This window comes from Centropristis striata, chromosome 4, assembly GCF_030273125.1.
Source record: "Centropristis striata isolate RG_2023a ecotype Rhode Island chromosome 4, C.striata_1.0, whole genome shotgun sequence".
Lineage (NCBI taxonomy): Eukaryota > Metazoa > Chordata > Actinopteri > Perciformes > Serranidae > Centropristis > Centropristis striata.
In genome coordinates, this window is record NC_081520.1 from 20,572,299 (window position 1) to 20,588,185 (window position 15,887).

General features: G+C 38.9%; 1 protein-coding gene across 12 annotated transcripts in view; it reads left to right on the forward strand.

Moving 5' to 3' along the window:
* Nucleotides 1–15,887, forward strand: part of LOC131970107 (protein Aster-B-like) — a 117,203-nt gene that overhangs the window by 51,778 nt on the left and 49,538 nt on the right. The gene's annotated exons all lie outside the window — the stretch shown is intronic.

Genomic DNA, 15,887 nt, shown 5'->3' on the forward strand with positions numbered 1-15,887 from the left:
ACAGTAAAAGACGTAAAATGATAAATGGGTTAATTCAGTTTCAGTAACAATGAAACACTGTAAATGTTTATATCAGACAAAACAGGATTTATTACAGTTTTAAAAAAATACATTACTCCACTGTAAAATACTCTGGCACTATGCTTTAATATATATATACAATCATCACTGTAATTTTTGCATTTATTTTTTTTTTCACTGTTAAATGTACTAAACACCTTATCTCTAACAGAAATATACTGTAATATTTAATGGTAAAATCTTGAATTTATGCAGCATTTATAAAGTATTTTCTTGTCAATTATATGGCAGAACAGCGTTTCTTTTGATGGAAAAACGTTTTTTTTTTTACGGTAAAATATGGAATAAAATGTCAATCTTGAACGTGAAATCCACAAAGTTAATTTAATTTTACCTTCATATTAGAAAAAGTTGCACTGTATTTATTACGGTAAAGTTCTGGCAACCACAGCTGCTTTTTCTTTTTTTAATGTGTGAAACTGTAGCAGCTAAATGTTATTCAGCCGTCATTTCTTTTTATTATTATTATTATTATATTATTATTATATATATATTATTAACACCTCTGCTTCTCCTGCTGCGACATGTCAGAATGTCTTGTGTAAAGAAAGAGATCAGATCTGCTGTGACTGGAACTGCTTTAGAATAAAATACCAGGTTTTCACTCAGATTGAACAAGTGACACGTCAGAATCACAGCAACCATCATGAAGTGCACACATAAAAAAGAGTGTTTTAGCAGGTTCATGGGAAGTTTAAATCATAATGTGTATTTGGGAGCATATAAAGGTCCTTCACATACAAATTAAATATCAGTGAAATGAACTGAAGTAAGAACTTTACACTGCGGCAGGAACGACCAAAGTTACGTTAAAATGCAGTCAAATCGCCTCGAGGGCTGCACGACACTCAGTCTGAACTAAATTATGCACAAAGGATTTCATAGTTACTCTCATTTATCTTTATTTATTGGATCATGCCACACAATTGAAAGCCTCAATGAACAGTGAAATCACAGGATATGTACGTTAATATTGGTAAATAATTGTTATTATTTGTTGGATATGGGCAGGATGCAACAATGTGACACATTAACTTGGTATTTCTGCACAGTTCCTGATAAATCTGAGGCTAAACTCATATTTTTAGTATTATACTATTAATGGTGGCTGCGTAGGATTGTTTTGACTCTTATCGTCCAGAGGGTTTGGGCGTAGTACACATAGATGATCCACCAACATGCACCAACAGCCTCATTGGCTCCCATATTAAATACGCAGGAAGATTTCTGTAGAAAAGCATATTTAACAGTTTTTTAGATCGCTCTAACAAAGCTATTTTTTCATTTTTCTTCACAAAAACCATATGTAGGCGTTCAGGAAGAACTCAGGATGCTCAAATTGAAGTCGGATCAATGATAGGTATTATGGTTTTGCCAGAAATGCTTTCTGTTCGAGGCCAGAAATTCCAGTCTGTCCACCTCTGCTGTCACTGAGCCGGAACATTCAGGTGGCAGTTAATTATGTTGATTGCTCTGCTCTGATTGGTCGACCCCAAAGCCTTTGATCCTTTGATGTGATTACAGTTACAGATACACGCACATGCGTGCGTAAGCAAGCACACTCCTCCAGATACACATGCTTCACACACACACGTAACTTTACGTGATTTTACTTACACACACACACAAAAATTTGTGCACATAATCGCGCACACTCCTCTAGATACACATGTTTCACACACACACACACACACACACACACACACACACGTAACTTTACGTGATTTTACTTACACACACACACACACACAAATGCGTGCATAAGCGCGAGCACGCCTCCAGATACACATGCTTCACACACACGTAACTTTACGTGATTTTACTTACACACACACACACAAATGTGCGCATAAGCGCGCACACTCCTCCAGATACACGTTTCACACACATACACACACACACTTTGAGGTTAAAGGTCATAGGTTGCTGTATAAATAAATACTTGAAAAGGAATGCATGTTGTAGGTGTGCTCCTTGTATATAATATACTATTATAACATTACTAGTATTAATTGTTATAAATCTCTGAAGAATCGCATCATAGTGTACACACACCGGCAGTAGCCCCCGTGGCCCTTTCACTATTTACCCAGAGGAAATGTTCTAGTTAAATATCTCATAGTTGCTCTCTTCCCTCCTGCTGATTGTGGACTGATAGTTATTCTACCTTTCAGAGGACAGAGAGTTGATTTATGTGTGTGTGTGTGTGTGTGTGTGTGTGTGTGTGTGTGTGTGTGTGTGTTTGTGTGTGTGTGTGTGTGTGAAACCATGAAGTGTGTTCACCTCAGAGCTGCTCCAGTTATTGTGATTTAGAAGGAGCTGAGGATGTAAAATGAGCTGAATGTGGCTGATGTCAGCCCTCCATTCATCCACGCCATGAATAATAGAGCAGCAGCAGCTCACAGCTCCACCACCGACCAACCAGAGCTGGAATACAGAGTGAAAGACTCTCTCTCTACCTCTCTCTCTCTCTCTCTCTCTCTCTCTCTCTCTCTCTCTCTCTCTCTCTCTCTCTCTCTCTGCTGAACGAGGAGCAGAAATCGACAGAGAGAGAGAGAGAGAGAGAGAGAGAGACAGACAGAGAGAGAGAGAGAGAGAGACAGTGAGAGAGAGAGAGAGAGAGCTGACTTGTATTCTAGCGGCGGCTGCAGTAATCAGGCTGATGATCAACAGCAGCAGGAGGAGGAAGAGAATAAAACAAGAGGGATGAAGAAGAGCAGGTTGCTAGTGAGAGCTATAGAGCTGATTATCAGTTAGACAAAGAGGGAGAGAACGAAGGATAGAGAGAGAGAAGGATAGAGAGAGTGAAGGATAGAGAGAGTGTAGGATAGAGAGAGAGAAGGATAGAGAGAGTGAAGGATAGAGAGAGAGAAGGATAGAGAGAGAGAAGGATAGAGAGAGAAGGATAGAGTGTAGGATAGAGAGACGGGAAGACGAGAAGACAGCATCTGATCTCCAGAGGGAAATTGCTGTTCTCTGCCGGGAGAATCCTCTTTTTATCTCCCTCGGCTGCTTCCTCCTCCTCCTCCTCCTCCTCCTCTCTCCTCCCTCCCATCCTCCTGGCATGCTCCACAACTCCTCCACCCTCCTCCTCCCCCATCCCTCTCTCCTCTCATCCTCCTCCTGCTCGTCTCCTGCTGGCTGAATGAAGAGCGTCTCCCTCTCTACATGGCTACCAGCAGGTTAGTGACCTGGTGGCGTTCAAGCGTAATTACACTCAGCTAGCATAGCAATTAGCTTCCTGCTGGCAACATCAACATGTTATATTGAGCAGTAGGAGCGTCCTCCTGCTCCTCAGACCAGCAGGCCTCTCCTCCAGCAGGAGGTGTTGAGAGTGTGTAAGCTGGTTATTAGGAGATCAGAGCTGCTGGAGATCAGAGGCTCTAAGCCTGCTGCAGGAAATCTCCTGCCTCTATTCTCTCTCTCTCTATGAATCAGTCCTCCTTTCTCCTCCTTCTCCTCCTCCTCCGGGGCAGAAAGACAGGAGGCGTTGAGTGGTGAGATGATCCGGTGGATGAACAGCTCGTTGCTGGGCGCTGCCCACCAGGACATGGTGGTGTTTGAGTGTGTGACGGTGGCCAGCGAGGGCTGCAGATGCCTGGAGGGCTGCTACGGAGAGCTGCTGAGGGACTGTGTCTATCAGCAGGGGTAGGACACCACTATAAGGGGGTGTGTGTGTGTGTCTGTGTGTGTGTGTGTGTGTGTGTGTGTGTGTGTGTGTGTGTGTGCGTGTGTGTGTCAGAGAGAGTGTATGGGTGGAGTTGCATGGGTTTGATTATGTAGAATAGAATAGAATAGAATAGAATAGAATCGAAGAGCCTTTATTGTCCTTGTACGTAGCACACTCTAAAACCCAATGTTGCTTGTTTGTTCTCGGGTTGTCACGATACTAAAATGTTCAACTCGATACCGATACTCAGGAAAATATTCGATACTCGATACCAATTTTTTTATTAAAAAAACAGAAATATTTTTATTAACAAGAAAAATGCAACATGTAAAAATTAACAAACATATTTTGGTTGTTGGTCAAACAGACGGTAGAGTCAGCTGGGTGTGTTGCTGTGTGTTGCTGTCTGTGTGTGTTGCTGTCTGTGTGTGTTGCTGTGTGTGTGTGTGTTTCTGTGTGTGTCTGTGTGTGTTGCTGTGTGTGTCTGTGTGTGTTGCTGTGTGTGTGTTGCTGTCTGTGTGTTGCTGTCTGTGTGTTGCTGTGTGTGTTGCTGTGTGTGTTGCTGGGTGTGTGTCTGTGTGTGTGTTGCTGTCTGTGTGTGTTGCTGTGTGTGTCTGTGTGTGTTGCTGTGTGTGTTGCTGGGTGTGTGTCTGTGTGTGTTGCTGTCTGTGTGTGTTGCTGTCTGTGTGTGTTGCTGTGTGTGTCTGTGTGTGTTGCTGTGTGTGTTGCTGGGTGTGTGTCTGTGTGTGTTGCTGTCTGTGTGTGTTGCTGTGTGTGTCTGTGTGTGTTGCTGTGTGTGTGTTACTGTTTGGTTGCAGGTCGACTTTTCTTCATTCTGGGACTTCAAGAGAGAAAATAACACTTTTCAGTCACCAACATTTATGTAAACTTATTAACTCTTAATGATTATTTAAACTGACACTGTGTCAATTAACGTAATATGGGCATACTACGTGCCTCATTTATTTATTTATTTATTTATTTACATTGTTTATAATCATTAACGTGACGTCAGCCTTTAATAGCTAGCTGCGGCTAACGGCTAACAATTACATTAATGCGGACCACCGGCCACGATAACATCAGGAATAGGTCAGTTTGAATCTAAGTTTTGAATCAATCGATACTTTTGAAAATGAGTATTGTATCCGGATACAACGTTTTAGTATCAATACTGTTTTGAGTATGGATACTTTTGACAACCCTAGTTACATTTTCCTCTTCAGTACAGCAAAGATTTGTGCAAAATGTCATTTTAACTTAAAATATTGAGTCAAATGGCAAGATTCGTTTCATGTAACTCCAATGTCTTTGTTGTCTTGACATAAAATTATTTTGCAGCATGGACAAGTTGGGTTTTACAGTGAACAATGGAATTAGAGTGCAGCTCCTATAGTGCATAAAACAAATAAGAACAACAACACACAAACACTTAAGGACACTAAGGTTTTTAATTGATAGCAAAAAATACTGAATATAGAATAAATAGCTCTGAATGTAAAGGAGGAGAATGAGGAGGAATGGTAGCAGGAGTTATTAGATAATATGAATATAAATATATTGCACTACTCTGCAAAAAAACTGTCTAAAACCAGATAAAACAGTAAATCTGAGGGAAATGATCTTGCTGCATGGACAGATAATTTACCTTGACAAGATTTCTTAAATTAAGATTATTAAATCTAGAAATAAACATGTTGAACACTTAAAATAAGAAATTAACTCTTAAAACAAGATAAATGATCTAACACTTCTAAATCTAAAGTGTTTTTTATCTTGTTAAGAAATAAATAATTGTCAGTATAATATTATTGCACTTATACGGTTAAGAAGAGACGCAGCAGAGAGAGAAGACAGATGGAGGTTGTGTGGAGTGTTGATGGAGGTGATATCTGGAGGAGAGAAGCTCAGATCCCTCACTCTGTTTGTCGGTGTTTTTTTTTTCTGAATATGATCTGTAGCTCCTGCAGCAGCTCAACAGATGATGATGGTGGAGATCATCTTTGATTATTTGTATCTAACATGAGGTAACTGAGTGTTTATTGGGTGGGTCAGGTGTGTGGTTTCTGCAGTAGGACCTCCTGCGCCGTCTCTTCCTGTGAGTGTTTCCTGCTGGATGTGGCCAGTGGTCACTAGTGGGCGGAGCCTCTCAGAGCTGAGGGCCACTCTCTGCCAGATGGGTATTTTCCAGGGTCAGCAGAACAGTGAAAACAAGCGGGGCCCTCAGAAAGGCCCGGAACTCTGTTGTGTTGTGGAGCTGAACGATGGGACAGCTTGAGCCGCCTGGATTTAGAGCTTTAGAGCTTATTTAAAGAAAAGACTGTAACAAAGTGGCACAAGCAGCCGGCTTGGTCCTCTTTTCTCTTTTCTCTTCTTATATGGTACAACTTGACCTGCTGCAGAGACATGGATCTACAGCTCGGAGTGAGTCTGTCTGTCTGCCTGTCTGTCTGACTGTCTGTCTGTCTGTCTGACTGTCTGCCTGTCTGTCTGTCTGTCTCTCTCTCTCTCTCTCTCTCTCTCTCTCTTTGTCTGTCTGTCTGTCTGTCTGTCTGTCTGTCTCTCTGTCTGTCTGTCTGTCTGTCTGTCTGTCTGTCTCTCTGTCTCTCTGTCTGTCTGTCTGTCCGTTCTTGGGCCTCTACACTGCTTAAAAGGTGTTTAGTCTAAAAACCAGATAAAACAGTAAATCTGAGGGAAATTATCTTGCTGCATGGACAGATAATTTACCTTGACAAGATTTCTGAAATTAAGATTATTAAATCTAGAAATAATGACATTTTGAATGCTGCACCAGCTTTGTTTTATTTTTTTAACCTGGTATTTCTGCACAGTTGCAGATAAATCTGAGGACAGACTCATATTTTAGTATTTTACTATTAGTGGTGGCTGATTGTTTTGACTCTTATCATCCAGAGATTTCCAATAATGTGTTTTCATGTCCAAAAGTCAAAATTTATTGAATGGATGATGTTGGATTTTTTACATGTTTTAATGCAACAAAATATTCAGCTCTAACCCATATTTGTTAGCATGAAGCCTTTAAAAAAAAAAACACTTTCACTGCAGTCAAAAATAGTTTATTTGACGCACACAAAGCAAAGCAAGTTGATTTAATAATTGTTGTTGTTTTTTCAAATCTATCACTTAATTCAAATTAAAGATTGAAAAAGAGGTTTTTTTATTAGGAGGAGGACATAAAATATGACAACAAACAATCGAAGCTTCATTCGAAAATTGAAGCTCGGAAAAAAACAAACATTTTGTACAGCTTTCATTAGAAGTTAATGCTGAACACTACAAACCTTTGTTAGTATTCTTCAATATGCAAAATTACACTGCAAATACATTGTTTCTTACCAAGATAAAAAAATAGCCTACTTTGATTTAGAAGTGTTAGATCATTTATCTTGTTTTAAGAGTTAGTTTCTTTTAGGTTAGTTTCTTATAAGTGTTCAACATGCTTATTTCTAGATTTAATAATCTCAATTTAAGAAATCTTGTCAAGGTGAATTGTCTGTCCATGCAGCAAGATCATTTCCCTCAGATTTACTGTTTCATCTGGTTTTAAACACCTTTTTTGCAGTGTAAGTTTTCTTTAACTATGTATTTAAGTATTTATTATTACCAATAAAATGTGTTATTACAGCCATTGTTTGGGAGAAACCTCAGTTAATAATTTGACCTTAATCCAGATAAGAAAAAAATATTTTTGCATTCACAAACTAACAATTTAATAGAAAAATGTGTAATTTGTGCATAAACTTGAATTATTTGCATCACGAAGTTCAGAAATCAGTCAGTAAATGTGCAGAAGGTTCTGATGGTCTTCGGTGCTTCGTCTGACTCATTATTTATTATTACTATAACTATATATATTAATATATTATTATATATATTATATTTATATTAATTACAAAAAACTACAACTGATAACAAAATTCTCAAATGTATGAGAAAAAAGTGACAAATTAACCAGAAAAAAGTGACAAATTTACCGGAAAAAGATTCTCAAATTTACCGGAAAAAAAGTGACAAATTGCCCTAACCCAAAAAATGCCCCATTACAAAAAAAACTAAAACTAATAAAAACTACACTAAAACTAAGCATTTTCCATAAAATAAAAACTAATTAAAACTACCAAACAAACTCTGAAAACTAACGAAAACGAACTGAATTTAAAAACAAAAAAACACAACAAAATTAAAACTAGAACTGATGAAAAACCCAGAACTATTGTAACTATTTTAACTATTCTAACCTTGTTGTGCCTCCCTGCCGTGTTTTCCGCTCAGACGGCGTCTCCCTGAAATATATTTAGTCTCACTGTGAATATTTAAACCTGTCTCTCTGTTCACTGTTGCTATGGCGATATTCACTCTCAGCTGAGCTGTGTTGGAGCGTTGTAGCAGCGTGGGCGGAGCTCTCTCTCTCTCTCTCTCTCTCTCTGTGTCTCCTCTACGATGAATCATTGAAGGTAAACGTAGCAGCGATCAGATCATTTAATCAATGCAGCTCCAGAGCTCATATGAGAGAAAAAAGAGATTTAATAGGTGATGAGTCTTTATCACAATATTTGATTCCACTTTAAAGATAATTGGGTGTTGTTTTGAACCAAGGTTAGAATAGTTTTGGATTTTTCACCAGTTTTAGTTTTAATTTTGTTGTGAATTTTTCTTTTCAAATTCAGTTAGTTTTAATTAGTTTTTAGAGTGAGTTTGCTGGTTTTAATTAGTTTTTATTTGTTGGAAAATGCTTAGTTTTAGTTTAGTTTTTATTAATTTGAGTTTAGTTTAATTTAGTTTTAGTTTAGTTTTTATTAGTTGTAGTTTAGTTTTTATTAGTTTTAGTTTAATTTTTATTAGTTGTAGTTTAGTTTTTATTAGTTTTATGTTAGTTTTTATTAGTTGTAGTTTAGTTTTTATTAGTTTTAGTTTAGTTTTTATTAGTTGTAGTTGTGTTGTAATGGGGTATTTGTTGGGTCCAGATTCATTAAGGTCACAATAAATGTTTCCTTTATTTCCTTTGTCTGATCCATCTCAGCCCCAATAAGTTTATTAAGTCATAAATCCAGATAGATGAAATAGATTTCATATCAACCAAAAATGTTTACGTTAGTTTTGTAACCACAAAATACAGTTTCAGTTAGTTATCTTTTTTATTTTTTATTTCAGTTAACGAAAATGTTTTTTAGATTCTAGTTTTCCTTATTTTGTTAGTTTTCGTTAACTATAATAAGCTTGTTGTGAACAGCTGTGTCCACTTTCTACAGATGTGCGTTTCATTTGGTTCCTGAGCTTCACAGCCTGCAGATAAACACCAGCAGCTCCTCTTTATGTTGTTTCATGAAGCTTTTGTGTGCTGCAGTCAGCTGCATGTTAGCTGGTCCTCACCACCTCGCTGGTTCAAAGAGCACTCTGCTGTGTGAATGAGTGATATCTGGCTGACTCATTCATATGCTGATGATGGATCCGTGTTGCCATTGTTTACTGCCGTGTATCTGGAACAGAGAGGTGATCCGTGGAATCCTCATCTGCTAAAAACAACAAGTGGGGGTTCCTGCAGGGGAGATCCTTCTCTTCCTGTGAGCAGAACGTATGGAGAGACAATCCTCTGGTGTTTCTGTCTCTATTTCTCAAGTCGGGGCTTTTTGTTGCTACAGATCCTGATCGAGGAAGGTGTTGCTACTCAAGAAACCCTCAAAGTACTTTACTTACCTCAACATAGTCAATTCAATTAAATTCAATTCAATTGGCTTTATTGGCATGACGTAACAATGTATATATTGCCAAAGCAAGCATCAGAAAAAAAGATAACAAGATAAGGAAAGCAATTTTTACAATAAATTATTATATTTAAAAGAAAAGAAAAACTAATAACAATAAAAGAAAGCAATATTTACAATCGTTGAATTACAATCATCATAGTCATTACTTTTTATGTTTCCAACACGTCCGTTTCAATCGAAATCTGGTGCAGTTAAATCCTTGTTATGGTTCATTTGGTCGCTTGTGAACTCTGATGAGGTCAAAACAAGAGTCCGAGACCACCTGTGGCTCAGTTGGTAGAGCGGTTACCCACTCACTGTGGCAGCCTACAGGAAGTGTAGTGTCAAAGTGTCCTTGGGCAAGTTACTAGGGCTGTTTCCACTACAGTCCAATACCCAGAATGAGGCGGGTCTCACTCTCTGAAACGCCCCTAATCTGAATATGAGCCGTCCTAGCGTTCTTTTGATGGGACTTTTTTCGTCCCTGTAGAAGAGCAGGGTCTTTTTTCTCCCCTTTAAAACAGCCTGGTTACTGATTGGATAGAACACCCAGCAGGATGTGACGTAGTACTCGACGCCACAACAACATGTGCCATTTATAAAAGCTGGTGAAGCAGTGTTGCCAACTTAGAGACTTTGTTGCTATATTTAACAACTTTTCAGACCCCCTTAGAGACTATTTTTCAAAAAAGCGGAGGCCGGAGGCACACATTTACTTGAGTTGTAAAAGCGTCCTAAGAAGCCCAGCCACTGGTTAAACCTGTTGCTACGTGTCCATTGGGGCCTTTTGGACACTGATGGGTGTTTGACTCGTCTGCTGACTAACAGAGAAACATACCTGCTACAGTCAAACATCTTCCTGGCTGCTCCTGATTGGATCAGCTTCACCTGTGGCTCGTCTGCTCTCAAACCGGACCGTCATGGTGGCTCGTTTGGAAACGTCTTTCTAATATCATGACAATAGGAAACTGAAACGTGTTTCTCAAAAGATTTGACTTGAGGAAAAAGACGTTCAGTCTCCCAGTCTGTCTTCATTTAAGTGAAAGACAGTTAGAAACGTTTTGGAAGTTTCCAGGGTGGTGATCACACTGCTGATTGTGTCTGCTGAGACCTCAATGAGGAGCGGCCAATAGACGACCATGATGCATTGCACGACTGCTTAGACAATGAATGGGAAGCGTGGAAATTATCTTGTGGAGACATATAGTGGACATATAATAATAAGATCAAAAAGATTTCAGTTGTTTAGTTGTGTAGTTAGTTAACCTGAACCCCATCCAGTCTTTTCCTACTGTGTGTGTGTGTGTGTGTGTGTGTGTGTGCTTGCTGACTGAGCCACTGGCTAACTGTATCTTTGTCTCATTGAATTTAATCAGCAGTCATCATTGATTAACATGTGCGTGTGGCGTTCAGTGGGGAATCTGTGTTCTCTGCCACATGTTTCTATGATGGTGATATCTCTGATCATGGTTGGGCTGTTGGGTAGATGGAGGTTGTGGAAGACCTGAAGGCTCTGACATTAAAGTTCAGATGCAAACTGGAACTGTTTACATTCTCTTAATAGACCCAAAGCTGGTATCCAGAATCATTTTAACTGATGTGTTTTTGATACATCCATCTGTTGTATTTGTGGATAAAAAAGGTTTTACCTTTCTTTGTAGACATGCCGACTGTCAGCAACAAGAGGAAAGTTTCTAATTATCACTAAATCATCATTTCATTTTAAATAGTTTTTTGAACCGATTTGTGACTATTAGAGGATTGGTCGGTGATGTAACTGATTTCACTCATGACCAATGAAATCTAACTAGATCTCCCACCAAAACCACAGAATAAACTGTCAATAACGACACATATGAGCGTTACATTTACATTTAGTCATTTATCAGACGCTTTTATCCAAAGCAGCTTACAGGGAACTGGTGTGGTCTAGGAGAGAAGGTCCTCTCTGAAGGTCTTCAGGAGGTTCTAAAGGTAGAGAGGGACGTCCTGCTCTGGAGGAACTGGTAGTGGTTCCACCAACGGGGAACAACAAGTGTTTGTCAAAATAAGCGAGGCTCACGCTACTGCACAGCGTTCTAAAAATGGCACACACGTCATTATACAACCACTGAGCTATAGGGGGAAATAATCTTCCTGGTAAAGTGTTATAAAAGACAGTTTAAAGGTAAATAAATGTACATAAAAGGTGGAAGTGAAGTAGTTATGTGGGTGACGTGAGCCACAGAAGTTGCATAAAAAACACAAGTTAGGTGAAAAAAAAAAGATGTAATTCACAAACAGTGAGCCTCAGAAGTTACAGAAGTCACATAAGAAGTCATTTAGTTTTTAGTTCACACGGGACTCGAACCCCGTTCTCCTGGTGAAAGTCCAGTTTGTTTGTTCCTGTTGACAGAATCTAATGCTGAGGATCTGTGGAAGTCAAAGACACAAAATATCCTCCTGATGTCCACTTTCCTCTCAGCACTCAGTGATTGTAGATGAGTAAAAAGCTCAGAAAGCTGCTGCAGGAGGAAAGTGACGACCCTGAACAAGACATTTAAGAACAAACACACACACAGCACGTAATTAAAACGCCCACAGCACACCATGATGAAATTATCCTGGGAGGATGTGTTGCTCTGTGGAAGGAACGCTTCAGTGATATTGGACAAACAGAACCAAAGGGCTTTTATCTGCCAGGACCTGAACCTGTAGAGACTCAGAGGGCTTTTATCTGCCAGGACCTGAACCTGTAGAGACTCAGAGGACTTTTATCTGCCAGGACCTGAACCTGTAGAGACTCAGAGGGTTTTTATCTGCCAGGACCTGAACCTATAGAGACTCAGCAGGTTTTTATCTGCCAGGACCTGAACCTGTAGAGACTCAGAGGGTTTTTATCTGCCAGGACCTGAACCTGTAGAGACTCAGAGGGTTTTTATCTGCCAGGACCTGAACCTGTAGAGATGCTACACACTGACCAATACTGAAGTCATTAATTTTAACCCAGTGATGTTCAACATATAAACACCTTCTAAAACACAACATGGTCTAAAATGACCCTCATTCATTCCCCATGTTATTAATGCTGCTGTGTGTTTGAATATCTTTTTTTATTATTACAACAGATCATTATATTCAAGTTTACACACATGGGTCTAAAATGACCTTGTGCATTAGAAGTAGTGATACAAAAAAGGGTTTTTATTCAAAAAGTAAGAAATGAAAACAAAAAAATAGAATGTATGATGATCAAAAACAAGTTATTTGAGGAAAACCTGCAATGCTGAATGATGAAATTAATTAATTAATTGCAAAGAAAATACAAACTTAGTTGGGTCACTTTAGACCATGTTGTGCATCAAAGGGTTAAATAAATATATATATATACTGTGTTTAATTTGTTGCCAAACTTCTAGAAGACACTTCTAAAATAAAACATTAACCTTCGAGGAAAATGCTCAGCTACTGTTTCAGGCAACAAACACCACGTTTAATGATTAATGTGACTGTTGATCATCTATTAACTATTGATTGATTGATGGCGAGAAGAGATGAAAGGTGTTAAAGACAGATATTGATATTTATACACACACCATCTACAACCTTGTGTGTGTACTGTGTATGTGTACTGTGTGTGTGTGTGTGTGTGTGTGTGTGTGTGTGTGTGTGTGTGTGTGTGTGTGTGTCTCCTCTCTCAGACAGATTATCTCACATGCTGAATATCAATGTGCTCTTCTTCCTGGTGGGAGATTAGAGGAGTTTGAATACTCCTGAGGCTTTCTGAAACAGATGAGTTTATAAATGGACCTGCACTTATATAGTTCTTTACACTAGACTCTACACAGACTGACTCATTCATCTGTTCACACACACATTCATACTGGACACGGACTCGCAACTGTGCACAACATCAGCAGCTGATCATAAACAAACCAGCATGGCTAATTATGCTCTTCTTAACGAACCACCAACCCTCTGATTAGTGGACAACCACTCTACCAACTGAGCTATAGCCGCCACGTATTATGCCTTTGCATTTTAGTATCTGTAGCTTCTTTGCAGAAACATATGTATTATAGGCATTATCTCCTACCAAGGTTCATCTCAGAAAACTAGAATATCGTCAAAAAGTTCAATATTTTTTTTGTCAGTTATTTCAGAAAGTGAAACTCATACATTATATAGATTCATTACACATAGAGTGAAATATTTCAAGCCTGGTCATTTTACGTTCTTTTTTGGTAATTTCATGTATTTACTTGGTATTTTGTGTCTCTTTTGGTAGTTTTATGTCTCTTTTTCTACATCTATATGACTCAATACTTGGTTGACTTGAACTACTGGAAATGGACTTTTCATCATATTCTGATTTATTGAGATGATCCTGTATATGACACCATAATATATATATATATATATATTATATCTAAATCACTGCAAGCATCAGTTTCCTTCGTGATATGTTCTGTACAAAAGGTTTTTTATTGGTGCAACATATACGACGATACTGAAATATGCTGATATGTCGGTTATAGACCAACATCAGCTGATCAATAATCAGTGGAGGATGACATTGATCACCTGATAACCCAGAGACGAAGCTGCAGGTTAGATTGGTAATGTGCCACTGAGCTGCAGCAGCAGATGTCTACTTTAAATAATAAATGTTCAACAATTAACATCTTTGACGGAGAGATTCTCTCCTCAGCAGATCAGCAGGGAGTTCAGAGTCAGAACACAATGTAGTAGTAGAACCATCATCACAGAACGTTTGGTGATCATATCAATAGATGTCAGAGGAACCAGAATACACCAGCATCCTCATCTCTCTCTGCATCCAACAGATGGAAGCTCTTTGTTGTCCTGTTAGAATCACCAGCTACTGTTGACAGAGAGACAGAGAGACAGTGAGACAGGGAGACAGTGAGACAGAGAGACAGTGAGACAGAGAGACAGTTTACAGTGAGACAGTGAGACAGTGAGGCAGTGAGACAGTTTACAGTGAGGCAGTGAGACAGGATCCTCTCTGATCAGAGCTCTGAGCTCTAACACTAGATCACTAATTCATTCATTCATTGGCTGTTGGTGACATCACAGTTTACATAACGCCACAACCAGAAACCGTGTAACCGTGTCTGTCTGCAGCTCTGATCAGATCACTTACAGCCCTGCTGTCTGTGTGTGTGTGTGTGCTACCTGATAGTAACGTACGATGGAAGTAAAGGGACAAACATGGTCTCTTTCTTAGTGGTTTCATGCTAAACACTGGACCAAGACGTTGTCAGTGTGTGATTGGTCAATGCAAAGCAATGACATCCCATTTGTTGAGGATGTTTTAATGTTTTAGTTCCTTTTTATTCCCTTTTATTTATATGCAATTGTAACAGTTACTTCCTAGGCAGCGAACACGTGCACAAAATGAAGCAAATCTTTGTTTTTACTTGCATCTGAGCCAAAAGAAAGAGCAGACAGATTCTGCTGCAGCGACAGAGAAAGAGGTTTCTCAGTGGTTTACAGTAGAATTAATCTGTATTTTAAGTCGTGATGTATCTCAGGTTGAGAACCATGAATCATGTGCTAAAGGCTCAGAATGATGCTGTCCAGCTGCCCTGTCTCTGATCATTAACCTCTCTAATCTCTGCTCCATGGCTTTATGTCCAGGTTCTCCAGGACCTTTACTGTTTGTGTTGTTTACAGGACTTGAAATAAACAGGTCAATAAGTGTCAAGATTGACAGAATATAAATGGATCTTTTCCAGAACTGCTGCTTTTCTTAATGAAACTGCTAATGGGTTGAACATAACACATATTGATCTGCTTGTTGTTTTTCTAGTGCAGCATTAGTGATAAAATCCTGCAGTGATGTGTGGAGCCGTCTCACTGCATTAGTTCCTCTGGCTGCTGCTGCTGCTGCTGCTGTTGTTGTTGTTGTTGTTGTTGTTGTTGTTGGTTCCCGTATTAGCTGAGCTGTCATCAGCTGGTTAGCACATGGTGCTTCAGCCTGTTAATCCTCAGATGATGTCAGGAAACATCGTCCACTGATCTCTGACTCCTCCTCGTTGCTCTTTACACTCCAACATGTTTATTTATATGATCACTTTGTAATTTTTAAGACAACATTCTATGTTATATCTTAACTTTATGGAGTCTTGGTCTGTTTAACGATTGTGTGTGATCCTGTCATCCAACTCTGGTTTTTATTCTAGTGGGACTCTATTTTATTTGGGTCTTGTGTGTCTTTTTTTGGTCATTTTGTGTCTTTTTTTAGTTATTTTGTGTCTTTTTTTGGTCATTTTGTGTCTTTTTTTTGGTCATTTTGTGTTTTCTGTGGTTCTTTTTGGTCATTTTGTGTCTTTTTTAGTCATTTTGTGTCTTTTTTTGGTCATTTT